The following is a 12,414-nucleotide window of genomic DNA, read 5'->3' as shown; positions in this document are numbered from 1 at the left end:
AGGTAATTTCTTTGGTAGTTGAAGGCAATGACAACCAAAAGGTGGAGGCTGATTTGAGGGGGAGGAAGGACATGAATAACTAGCCTCTTCCTGCTCACTCCTTTTGGCTGTGGTTTCCTTTTCTCAGAGCCCTGGACCCTTGTGACATGATCCTTCCTACAGAAATGCATCCAGAGTGCAAGATCATAGGTCTACTTTTTCTGGGAGCCACCCATGTCCAACTCCTGGGCTAGAGATCTCCTAGGTCATCACCCCAGGGCTTTCCTCTCAGGAGCAGCAGATCCTGTAAAATGGTCTCTTCCCTACTGCTTGGTAAACATCCTCGGTAAGAACTCTTCACTTGACAGGTCTATGCACTGTAGAAGCAAGGCCACCATGCGGGAGCAAAGGTTGGGAAAGGAAAAGCACACTAACCAGGCCTCCACCTGACACAGTTTATTTATACCTTAGAGAGTATATACATGCATGTTACCAGGTACCTGGAACACAGGAAGTGCTCATCAATGTTAGTCATTATCATAGATACTTGGTACTTTACATATATCATCTTACTTAATCCTCTGAACAAGTGTGTGGGATGGGTATTATCTTTATCCCCATTTGACAGATGAGGAAACTAAAGTTAAGTTACTTGCTCAATATCACAGAGTTAGTGGAAGGTCCAGAGCTCAAAATGAGGACCCTCAGGCTCCAAGTTCATACTTTAATACTCTGCATGGTTCTGCCATCCTATCATATATGATTGCCTCTCTCAACAACCTGTAACGTGGACAGCAGGTATATTATCCTCATTTTACAGGTGAGGAAACCAAGGATTAAGTAATATTCCTAAGGGAAAAGTACTGGAAAATGGCTTAAGCAGAATTCTACATCTCATCCAGTGGTGCTCTCATGCTTGTTGACTCATTCTCGTTATACACATGCTGTAAGATTTTCAGAGTTTGATAATCCAACTGATACAGGTAACAGATAAATACAAATATATTTTTCTGGCAGCTTGGGGCCTTGAGACCAAGAAAAACCTAAACCCTAATTCCCGTAAGAATTAGAGGTGTCATTTTGCTTCATTCAGAGACACTGTATCGCACACATGTAAGCAAATATTTAATTAGAAAGGCAAAGCACGACTTCCACTAGGAAAATACAGAATCATTTTGACTAGATCTCTGTAAACACAAGTTTTACTAAACTTATTTGATTACTGGGCTTCCATTTCAAAACGAAATGCTGACGGATTAGCACCATCAGGCCCATGATTCCAGTCCTATCCAACCCAGCAGGTCACCCACAAATTCAGTTTCCTTTCAATATTTAGATTCACTCCAATTTTCATATTTAGTTACCAGCGGTGGGCCAAATTGCATTCTAACTTTCCTAGCTATACCTTTCACTGACTGCACCAGAGCTGCAAGCATGGAAGAATAAGTGGGTCGGAATGGAGCTAATATTGCGATATCACACTGCTCTCCACGTTGATTTAGAAAAATCTTCAGTTCACTGGTGCCTGCCAGAAGTAGTTCCATTGGAAGGAACTCAAAGTCTACTTTAACTCTGATGTCAGCTATTGCCAATTGTTAATTCTGGGAACTCCATGTTCTTTTATGCATTAATTTATTCAACAAACACCTACTGAGCCCTACTAGGTGCCATGCACTGTGTTAACTATCTAGTATGGTACTTTGTTCATATTCGAGAAACATAAAAATATTTTTGCTTTACTTTTTATTTGGAGATATATACTGAAAAATTTTATATCTACCCATGAGAATATTCTATAATGATTATGAAACATGAAGTCGAATTTCTGTAATTGATGAAGCCACTATGGAAAACAGTATGGACGTTCCTCAAGAAACTAAAAATAGACCTACCATATGACCCAGCAATTCTACTCCTGGGCATATATCCAAAAAACATGAAAAAAAATTTAAAAGATACATGCACTCTAATGTTCATAGCAGCACTATTTATAATAGCCAAGATATGGAAGCAATCCGTGTCCATCAACAGACTAATGGATAAAGAAGATGTGGTATACAATGAGAAATCACCTCACGCCTGTCAGAATGGCTAACATCAAAAAAACCCCACAAATAACAAATGTTGGAGAGGATGTGGAGAAAAAGGAACACTCATAAACTGTTGGTGGGAATATAAATTGGTGCAGCCACTATGGAAAACAATATGGATGTTTCTCAAAAAACTAAAAATTGAACTACCATATGACCTAGGAATTCCACAGCTGGGTATGTATCTGACAAAAACAAAAACACTAATTCGAACAGATACATGCACCCCATGTACTTAGCAGCATTACTTAGAATTGCCAAGATATGGAAGCAACCTAAGTGTCCATCAACAGATGAATGCATAAAGAAGATGTGGTGTATATACACAATGGAATAATACTCATCCATAAAAAGAATGAAAACATATCACTTATATATGAAATCTAAAAAACAAAGCAAAATAGTGAATATAGCAAAAAAGAAACAGACTTGTACAGAGAACAATCTAGTGGTTACCAGTGGGGAGAGGGAAGTGGGGAGGGGCAAGATAGAGGTAGGGGATTGAGAAGTACAAGCTATTATTTATAAAGTAAATAAGCTACAAGGATATATTGTACAACACAGGGAATATAGTCAACATTTTATGATAATTATAAATGGAGTATAACCTTTAAAAATTGTGAATCACTATGTTGTATACCTGTACTTTATATTGTACATCAACTATACCTCAATTAAAAAAAAATGATGTGCTATATATACACAATGGAATATTACTCAGCCATAAAAAGAATGACATTCTGCCATTTGTAGCCACGTGGATGGACCTAGAAATTATCATGCTTAGTGAAATAAGTCAGACAGAGAAAGACAAATACTGCACGATATTACTTGTATGTGGATAAAAAATAATACAAATGCATGTGTATAACAAAACAGAAACAGGTTCACAGATACAGGGAACAAAGAAGTGGGTACCAGTGGGGAGAGGGAAGGGGGAGGGGTGCGTTAGGAGTATGGGATTAAGAGATACAAACTACTGTGTATAAAATACATAAGCAGCAAGGATATATTGTACAGTACAGAGAATTATAGCCATTATCTTGTAATAACTCTTAATGGAATATAAACCGTAAAAATACTAAATCTCTATGCTGCCTACCTAAAACATAATATTATAAATCAACACACTTCAATAAAAAATTCTTTTAAAAATTAAAAGTCCTTAAGAGACTTAAATAAAAGAGAAGATCCATTGCCTATACAATGCTCCCAGGCACCACTCTGGGACACTGATTCCTTACTCTCTGAGAGCCCAGAATTACCAACAAATCACCGAGATGACTTATGGCAGCCTCAGCTATTTTTTCTGGAGTTCTTCCATCCAACTACTGACCATAGCTGGCTCTGATTACCTTGTGAGATCATGGACAGAGGTTTTAGGCATTGTTCCTTGGGTAAATAGCTATCAGAGCATGGCCGGTAGGCACAAGCGTGGGGTGTGTGCCAGTGGATTTCCTCCCTCTCTAAAGCGAGAGAAGAGCTCTAGGCACACCATGTCCAAAGACAGCACGCTCCACATGCGTCCCTTTACTTGCTTCCCATGGCAAGGGGAACTCGGGTGCATTTTAGAGTCAATGGAATAAGGTGTTGCACTGGATTTCATCACATGACTGGAAAGCAAACTGGATGAGACCTTTATACAGTGAAGTGAGTGTCCATATCTGGGCCTTAAGAAAAATACTGCTTTTTAAAGAGGATATCCAGTTGCTACACTTAGGTGGGAAAATACCGTTGCTCATTAGGAGATAGATCACTTAAGCTCTTCATTCCTCGAAGTCTTGAAGCATTTTCATAAATTTGAAAAAAGAAGAAAACTCTTCCTTTTATTTCAGAGTAAAATGTAAGTGAAAGAAGAGGAATCGGGCTCAAAATTCCACAGTTACACATCTCTTTTAGCTTAGGTATTTCACTAATTTGTCGTTGCAGTTTATTTTACTAAGGCATGATTAGGGACAAAAAGACATCCAAAATATAATTATATTCTTTCTACGATTTACATTTGATGAGCAGGCCTATTTTTAAACAATCTGTGAGTGGAAAATAATTTGCTTTAAACAAACTCTTCCAGATGCTGAGCCACAAAGCTATGTCAACACCAAGTTGCTGTCCAATAACCGCCTGGAGGAACACGGGGCCTCGGGGTGACGGGACGAGACGCTGACCCTGTGCTTTGCCCCCGCACTGCTGGCAGAGCAGGAGGGAAGGTGACCGCGCTGTGGACACAGGGGTGACTACTCAGAGGGGACTGGCAACATGGAAGGAGCCTTTGCTTCTTCATGGTTCCAGAAACACAACGATTTTCCCTTAAGCGTCTTCATTACCCACTTTTCTTTATCCCAGTGAAAACAGTGTGGCTTCTAGAAAGAGACCTCTATGTTAATGCTCAGTTCCTTAGAGCTAATAACTGCATTAGGTCTTATTTCCCCTATCCGTAACATAGAGACAGAGCCACTGACCTTATAGGGATAACGGGAGGACTAGGTATCAGGTACGTGTGAGCACTGTAAAAGGTGGAAGGAGACAGAGCAGTTACCAGAGCGATGCGATTGCAGGGCGGCAGTGGCAGCAATCACCGATTATTTTTTCTTCACATAGCCCTGTATTACCTGATTTGTGAAAACAATTACTTTTGTAATTTACAAAAACTATATAACTTTAAACAATCAAATAAAGGAAAAAACATGTAAGGCATCTTGCACAGTATCTGGCCTATAGTGGATGTTCTGTAAATGGTAGCTATTATCATTACTTCAAAGTCTCAATTCTGAAAGCAAAAATCTAGGGTTTCTGGCACAGCTGAGTGGAAGACTGAAGTCTATTTTCTGTAAATGATAATAGAGAGGCAACTTGGCTGCTGCCTTAGGTACTGTTGAAAGATAACTATAGGAATGGATTCATACACATAATTCACTTTTCTGCCTACAAGAATCATAGACTGGAAAGAAATAATTTAGGTACTGAACAGCTTCCAGGCAGGATTTCACATGGTAATGCAGGAAAAATTTGAACTTAACTCAATACGTCATCATGAATGTTGACATGCCCTTGAAGCTAGCTTCTCACGCGTTCTGAAAAAAGAGCCACACGTTCACTCTCTATGTAACTCAACTTCTCTCCTTCTGGAAAGAGAGGATCGCAAAGTACTGTCCTATTCACTTTGTGTTGTCTCTACATAATATGACTAAGTTTAAGCATTTGTTAATTGCCTATGGAGAAAATAATCACTAAGCTTTGTGATACTGTACGTGATCTAACTGGTCTCTATTAGATTATTAAGCTCCCAGGATAGAGTATGTAGAGCTATATTTAGTGGTGTTATCCAAAACAAGAATCAAACCCTGAACTAATTTTTTAAAAATCCTTATCTTTAAAGATTCTACCATCGATGATACATTTGCTATCAGTTCATTGATCCTTAAGTTTTAATCATAGAGCATAGGTGGAAGACTATTCCCTTCTTGGGCTGAACATCTTTAAAGACTAAATAGAGATGAAACAGGCTTTTGCAATTTCCTAAAGGTTTAGTTTCCTATTTGGGGGTGAGAATGATTATGTTCATATGTAACGCCGATAAAAATGACAGAGTAGAAGGATAAGCTGTGCCCCATCCACACATCAGAGGCAAATCCTATAGACCTCAAGGGAAGGAAAACATAACCCGTTAGCCAAATAATAACTTTGAAGTAGATTTCAAAGTGGAGAGAAAAACTGGGAAACAATTCATACAAGATTTTGCTCCTGGAGAGAAATTCACAGTTTCCAGGCTAGCAGAGAGCATGCCAGCAAAACACCACTTGGCTTAGCATAATTGATAGGGGACTTCTCATTCTTATAAGTGTACAGAAAAAAACGATGCACCTACTTAGAAGGGAGCAGGGTCTTATAAGGACAACAAGCTACAAAGTCACACTTTTGGCAAGACTGGGGATACACACCATCTCCAATGGAGAAATCCCTGGGCAAGACTAGTCCTAAGCCAAAAAGACTACAGACCAGAACAACACTTTGCTTGGGTTTAGTTTGAAGGATGGGGGGAAATTTGGATCTATCCTGATTTTATCTGAACATGTTTTTATACCCACTGAACCAAACCAGAGCATGACAAAGCTGTGATTACTTTGCTCCCCACAGAAGGTCAAGCGTATTTAGAGACCGGTTTACTTTATTCACTGTGAATTTTAAGATGCTGGCCAAGATTCTGGTATTGGAATTGAAGGAAGTGTGGCAGGGATTATAGTCTTTGACTGATATGGTGGTAATTTTAAAAGTGGAGGCAAGACAAGTACGCCTATTGAAATACTTCATACAGAAGCTGGAAGGATACAAGGGAAGTATCAATAACCAAATTAACCACAATTTCCTTTACATTTCTAGCATAGTTTAGGGCTTACTGAGAGGGAAGGCATATTTTATGGATAACATACCTCTGACTGCCTAGAAAATCAGTCCTAGACCACAGAGGGGTGAACACAGGCAGCTGGAGCCAGCGGCGTACCTGCCATTCCTGGGAAATCCTGTCAGGAATTTCACTGAGGGCCCCAAGAACATAGCACACACACAGCCTCTGCTCTCAGCCAGTATTGCCCTTGGATCCTAGCTAGAGGGGCGCCTTTCCTGGACCCCATGCTTCAGAGGGCCCCATTCTGGCCCTTTGCCAACCATTCCCTCCCCACAGGGCCAAATGGACATCTACCTACATTCCACAACCTCCTTCTAGACCACGCTCTGTGCACCTGGGACCACGGCAGTCCTTTTGTTCCATCTCTATCACTCTACCATCGCCTCCAAGACTTTAAGTGTAATATTAAGAGTCATGTTGACTACTGTTACCCTAGGCTATCTTCCACTACAGATAACTTCTTGGGAACTTTTCATCTTTAAAGGACCACGCAGACTCACCTCCTCAGGCTGATGAAATAGGAAAATCCACAATTACTGTGTACGAATCCATGGTGGTTCAAATCTAAGGCAGGAAGGTAGAAAGGCTGAGCCACAGACCTGTGGCCTGAGAAACTCATACTATTGGCAGAGCAGCAAGAGTTATCTCCCTGCAAAATAAGCCTCTGGGGAAACTGCTCTGCTTTTTGTAAAGGTGTTGTGGAGCCATCTGGCCATTCTCCATGCAGCCCATCTATTTAGTGTTTCACCACAGCTGGCAGCTGTAGCTGACTGAAAAGGCTGAAAATGAGCTTAGTTCACAGCCTCCAGGTGAAGTGGCCGCGAAGGCTTGATCAAGAATCCACGTTCAATTTATATGACTATTCTTGAGGAAGAATATCTTGATTGTGGTAGAACTCTTTCCAAAGTGGCTTCAAATGTTTTTAGTTTCCTCTTGAACTTCTGCTGCTATATGCAAGTTATTTATAGCAAACAGGTACCCAACTACTATTGTTTATGATAACAGACCTGCATCTAAGCTTAAAGATCTTGTCAATAGGCACTGTAACTAGGCTGCCAGCCCTTAAGCCCTGATAAAGAATTCAGGCTGAATGGATTGCATTGGCAGTTGGGAATGACCTAAGGTGAACCATTGTTCAGTAAGCTGTTTTTGAGCCCACAACTGGGAGTCAGGTGTGACTGTTCATTGCTGCAATATCTCAAGATAGATCTGTCTCTAGTCAACCTTAAGGATTTATAAGATCAATTTGCATCTAGAAATAGTTACCATTGGTTGAGTGCCTATCATGTCCCAGGCTCTGTGTTAAGACCTTTGGGTATACAATCACATTTAAATTCTCATAAAAAGCAGGTCGTAATAATAACTACTAACACTTATTAAACCACCACTACATGACAGACTGTATTGACAGCTTTATATACATGTCTCAACTAACCCTATTACACCATTTGATGTGGCCATTACTATTATTTTTCCCTAACAAAAGAGGAAACTGGGCTATGGTCAGAGTAGGAAGCAGGGGGCTGTCACAAAGTCAGTAACTTAGATGGCCCTGCGGGGCTTGTGTTTCTATCTCCTTATAGAAATACCTTGTTGTAATGTAGTTGGACTGATCACCATCATTTTACCACAGAGGGAACTGCAAGTAACTTGTTCAAGGCCATACTGTTAGGAAATGGTAAAGAGCTTGATGGGTACATCTCTCCGCAAACCCTTATGGCTTTTTGCTCCCCAAACCAATTGCCTTTCTGTTCTAGACAGCTTTGTTTATATATGTTCTTTGATAATTTGCACATAAGGTTTAAGCTCTTTAAGAAATTATAGAGCAGGAAAAATGGGGGTTCCTGCTACTATAAATGAAGTACTAGAACCAGAATTACGCAAGGTTGAGTCCTAAGATGGGTCAGCAAGTCATTCCCACCTGAATTAGCTGAAAAGAGTCTCCCTGAGGTGGGTTTAACCCGGCAGAGCCATTAGAACATTTCTTTTGGATTACTTACTTTTCTTTATACGGTTCTGTATTTTCTAAATTTTCTACAGTGAGCAAGTGTTACCTTCTAATGTAAATGTTCACAGATAATACTGGATACATTCTCATGTTAAACATTCAAACGCACCAAGCTCTTCCCTTAAAACTCTTATTTTCCTCTCCCCGCTTCCAGTCTCCTTTCCAGAGGCAGCCAAAGTGAGAAGTTTGTATGAATTCCTCCAGACCTGCACTGTCTTTTAAGGACATCACCATCCACATGAGGCTACTGAGTGCTTGAAATGTCCTAGTTTAAACTGGAACGTGCTTGTAAGCATAAAATACACACTAGATTTGAATATCCAGTATGAAAAAAGAGTGTAAAATATCTCATATAATTTATTGATTACATTTTGAAATGATAATATTATGGATATACTGGGTTAAATAATATATAATTTAATTTCATCTGTTTCTTTTTACCTTTTTTTTTTTTTTTTTAAAGGAATTTTGCCTTTTTATTTTATTTACTTGTTTATGGCTGTGTTGGGTCTTCGTTTCTGTGCGAGGGCTTTCTCTAGCTGTGGCGAGCGGGGGCCACTCTTCATCGCGGTACACGGGCCTCTAACTATTGAGGCCTCTCTTGTTGTGGAGCACAGGCTCCAGACACGCAGGCTCAGTAATTGTGGCTCACGGGCCCAGTTGCTCCGCGGCATGTGGGATCTTCCCAGACCAGGGCTCGAACCCGTGTCCCCTGCATTGGCAGGCAGACTCTCAACCACTGTGCCACCAGGGAAGCCCTCTTTTTACCTTTTTACGTGTAGGTGGCACATGTTATATTTCTATTTTTGGACAGCACTGCTTGAGAGTCTAGACCATTTTTAGTACATCTGTACACTTATATGTACATACAGAAATATGTAGTTTTTTTGGTGTCTCCTAACATAAATATGCATTATCTATACATAATTAAAACTTTATACCAGAATTAAAACTTTTTTTCTTAACAAAGGAAGCATAATCTTTAAATGCTTTAGGCATTAAATTAATTCCTAAAAAAAAAATTAATTCCTTTCTTCCTCCCTTTCTCTTCCTCTTCCTCTCCCCGCCCACCCACCCCATAATTCTTGACAACCTACAAAGCCTGAGAATGAAGAAAGTTTTAATTATTCCTTGCCATATAGATGCTGAAGTGAGCGCACCTAACATTGTTTTGGATTAATTCAACACAGGTACAGATTAACAAAAGGGTATCACTTGTTGGGTAAAAGGACGTGCTAGTCAATAGACGTAGGCTTTGGAGTTAATGAGTTCTTGACAAAAGACAGAGAAAACAGCTGCACTTGCCCCAAACGACTGGTAGGTATTTTTAAATGTCTAGATCTGAAATTTGCTATTCTTTTTAAAACATCTTTATTGGAGTATAATTGCTTTACAATGGTGTGTTAGTTTCTGCTTTATAACAAAGTGAATCAGCTATACATATACATATATCCCCATATCTCCTACATATATCCCCATATCTCCTCCTTCTTGCATCTCCCTCCCACCCTCCCTATCCCACCCCTCTAGGTGGTCACAAAGCTGATCTCCCTGTGCTACGCAGATGCTTCCCACTAGCTATCTATTTTATGTTTGGTAGTGTATATATGTCCATGCCACTCTCTCACTTTGTCCCAGCTTACCCTTCCCCCTCCCCATGTCCTCAAGTCCATTCTCTATGTCTGTGTCTTTATTCATGTCCTGCCCCTAGGTTCTTCAGAAACTTTTTTTTTTTTTAGATTCCATATATATGCATATGGTATTTGTTTTTCTCTTTCTGACTTACTTCACTCTGTATGGCAGTCTCTAGGTCCATCCACCTCACTACAAATAACTCAATTTCATTTCTTTTATGGCTGAGTAATATTCCATTGTATATATGTGTCACATCTTTATCCATTCATCTGCTGATGGACACTTAGGTTGCTTCCATGTCCTGGCTATTATAGGCTGCAATGAACATTGTGGCACATGACTCTTTTTGAATTATTTTTCAGGGTATTTTCAGGGTATACTCCCAGTAATGGGATTCCTGGGTCATATGGTAGTTCTAATTTTAGTTTTTTGAGGAACCTCCATACTGTTCTCCATAGTGGCTGCATCAATTTACATTCCCACCAACAGTGCAAGAGCATTCCTTTTTCTCCACACCCTCTCCAGCATTTACTGCTTGTAGATTTTTTGATGATGACCATTCTGACTGGTGTGAGGTGATACCTCATTGTATATCTTCTCTGGAGAAATGTCTATTTAGGTCTTCTGCCCATTTTTGGATTGGGTTGTTTGTTTTTTTGATATTGAGCTGCATGAGCTGCTTGTATATTTTGGAGATTAATCCTTTGTCAGTTTGAAATTTGCTATTCTTATCACGTCATTCCTTTCACTCAGATTTTTTTTGTAATAGGCATAGTCCCATGACCTTATGTTGGGTGACTGACTATGCACTAACTACTTTTCAATTTGATCAATATCGGCACCTTTGACCAATAAAGTGCCACCTCTGATCAGCTACTGAATCCTGATAGTTGCTGGAAATAAAATGCTGACATGTGTGACCTATGTGATCTCTGTTTTACCAAGTTCTGACTAGTTGAAGTAATATGACAAATATTTTATAAGGTACCTAATAGATTTTATTTTGTCTAAGTAAATACCTGACAATGAATCCAGTTCAGTGGATTCTGCAAAAGAAACGACCTCAAACAAGTTCCCCATCCTCCCCCACTTAGAAAAATGGCTGTATATACATAAACTATTTACACAGACCACACTCGTGTCAATGAACTATAGGAGCATGTGCACATGTAGCATTCTTGTGTTGGGCTGGAAGGTGTTTACCATGTTCTAGCAAGGCCTCAGCATGTGCAAAACATTAGCAGCTCTTACATGGCCTCCGTGTAGAACCTCCCTGAGGGCAGAGGAGAGAAAAAGAACATTAGGCATGAGCAGGGGTGCTGTGATACTTCGATTTTCATTCCTGTGAGTGCTTCCTGGTGCTCTGTCCCATTTGTGTTCCTCTGCTTGCATGCTGTCTTGATAAAGGACTGCAGTTTGAAGGCCTGTGTATTCTTTTTTTTTTTGCGGTACGCAGGCCTCTCACTGTTGTGGCCTCTCCCGTTGCGGAGCACAGGCTCCAGACGCGCAGGCTCAGCGGCCATGGCTCACGGGCCCAGCCGCTCTGCGGCACGTGGGATCTTCCCGGACTGGGGCACGAACCCGTGTCCCCCGCATCGGCAGGCGGACTCTCAACCACTGCACCACCAGGGAAGCCCAGGCCTGTGTATTCTTTTGCTCACTCCTTGCTGTCCCAAGACAAGCTTCCACATGGGTAAAAATGGGACACTGAATGGGGAGCCCCAAGTTTTCTTCTAGCTGGTAATTCTCCCAGCCAAATTTTCCATGAGCAGATTCCATGGGGGTTGTCTTTAATGCTCCATATTAACAGGACATTTAAAAGTGTTTCTTTTTATTTGTTCTTGGTCCTTGCCATCTTTTCCCATCATTCAAGGAAGAATAGAGAAAAAGCAAAACAGAAACAGAGACTAGGGCAATACAGGATTTTTCAACCTTTTCTGAAGTGCTATATATCTCTGCAATTAAGACAATCTTTTGAAACTTAAAACAAAAAAATCTTCCTTAATTAGGATTGACATCCTCTGAGTAGATACCATCTGCTGTAGCAGGCCAACCCTGTCCTCCGCAGCTCTTGGCAGTTACAGGTGAGTAGGGGCCCCCTCTCCGTTCCCACACCCCTGCTCAAGAAGCTGCCAGGGAGCTCTCAGGCAGTAGCAGCAGGCAGGAAGTGGGGTGGGAGTGAGGGGGGGCTCTCCACCCATTAGCAGATGCTTAAGTAGTAGGCAGGGGAACTTTTCTATGGAGAAATTCAGGTCAGCAGATACTCCAAACCAATTTATACCATGCTACCCAGTCATGGA

The 12,414-nt window shown here is 40.6% G+C and overlaps 1 protein-coding gene across 2 annotated transcripts in view; it reads right to left on the bottom strand.

Moving 5' to 3' along the window:
• Window positions 1–12,414, bottom strand: part of SLC25A21 (solute carrier family 25 member 21) — a 520,681-nt gene that overhangs the window by 42,194 nt on the left and 466,073 nt on the right. The gene's annotated exons all lie outside the window — the stretch shown is intronic.

This window comes from Phocoena phocoena, chromosome 2, assembly GCF_963924675.1.
Source record: "Phocoena phocoena chromosome 2, mPhoPho1.1, whole genome shotgun sequence".
Classification (NCBI taxonomy): domain Eukaryota; kingdom Metazoa; phylum Chordata; class Mammalia; order Artiodactyla; family Phocoenidae; genus Phocoena; species Phocoena phocoena.
The sequence above is the reverse complement of the archived record's forward strand: the minus strand, read 5'-3'. Positions and strand labels throughout refer to the sequence as shown.